At 44.0% G+C, this 1067-nt stretch overlaps 1 non-coding gene across 1 annotated transcript; it reads left to right on the top strand.

Moving 5' to 3' along the window:
- The first annotated feature begins 220 nt into the window (after positions 1-220).
- LOC119935882 lies at positions 221-358 on the top strand. Its single transcript, XR_005453481.1, has one exon. It is a non-coding gene; the product is annotated as a small nucleolar RNA SNORA7 (small nucleolar RNA).
- The last annotated feature ends 709 nt before the right edge of the window (positions 359-1067 follow it).

The raw sequence follows: 1067 nt of genomic DNA on the forward strand, positions 1-1067 counted from the left end.
AAAACAGGGGCACTCCTTCCCCTGCTCAATCTTCCTTGGTTCCTCCCAGAACTTTCCTATTCAGAAGGCCAGGACTTGCAGTCATGCTCTCCATAGGACGAGTTACTTTTGAAACTCCCTTTTGTTAAGGGTCAGTCTTATTTGCCAAGATAATAAGAACAGTGGCTACCTGGAATTTTCTATGGGAGGTTCTGGCTTCTGGGTGAGCTATTCCTCAAAATCCCTCTCAGGGTCACATCTGGAGAGTTTCCAGAACTCTGCCAGTCTCGACTATGGGAGGAAGAGTCAAGCAGAGGCATATCCACTCCATTCCCAGCTTGGGCAATGGCTAGAGAGTGGAAGGCAATCTGCTACTGTGCTGGGCAGCAGCGGCATGAGAGAGAGTCAAGGGCATTGATACAACGTGATCAGGTTGTCCCATGTCGGGCTCACAGTCTTCATCCCCATTTTACAGATGAGGGAACAGAGGCTCAGAGAATAATAATAGTAATAATGATTTTGGTATTTGTTAAGCGCTTACTATGTGCAAAGCACTGTTCAAAGCGCTGGGGGGGTAGAATAATAATAAAAATTATGACATTAAGTGCTTACTATGTGCAAAGCACTGTTTGAAGTGCTGGGGGGGGATACAAGGTGATCAGGTGGTTATCCCATGTGGGGCTCACAGTCCCCATTTTACAGATAAGGGAACAGAGGCTCAGAGAAGTTAAGTGACTTGCCCAAAGTCACACAGCTGACAATTGGCAGAGCCGGGATGGAACCCATGACCTCTGACTCCCAAGCCCTATATGAGGGAAAGGGGAGAGGAAATTGGAAATGATCATCAATACAAAGGTATGTTATGGTCTAATTTATATGTTTTAGCTTTCAGGAGAGTGGAGAAATGCAGTTGGAGTTTTGAAGGTATGTTTCCACACTTGGAAAAATATTGGTAATCTTTAGCTAACATAGTGGGAGGATGGTGGAAAGAGTTCAGGTGAGAAAGCTATGGCAAAGAAGAAGAAAAGGGAATAATTCAAGGGGGAATAGCAAAAATGGATTTAAAATTCAAAGAAAGATTAAATTTA

This window comes from Tachyglossus aculeatus, chromosome 12 (assembly GCF_015852505.1).
Source record: "Tachyglossus aculeatus isolate mTacAcu1 chromosome 12, mTacAcu1.pri, whole genome shotgun sequence".
Taxonomy (NCBI): domain Eukaryota; kingdom Metazoa; phylum Chordata; class Mammalia; order Monotremata; family Tachyglossidae; genus Tachyglossus; species Tachyglossus aculeatus.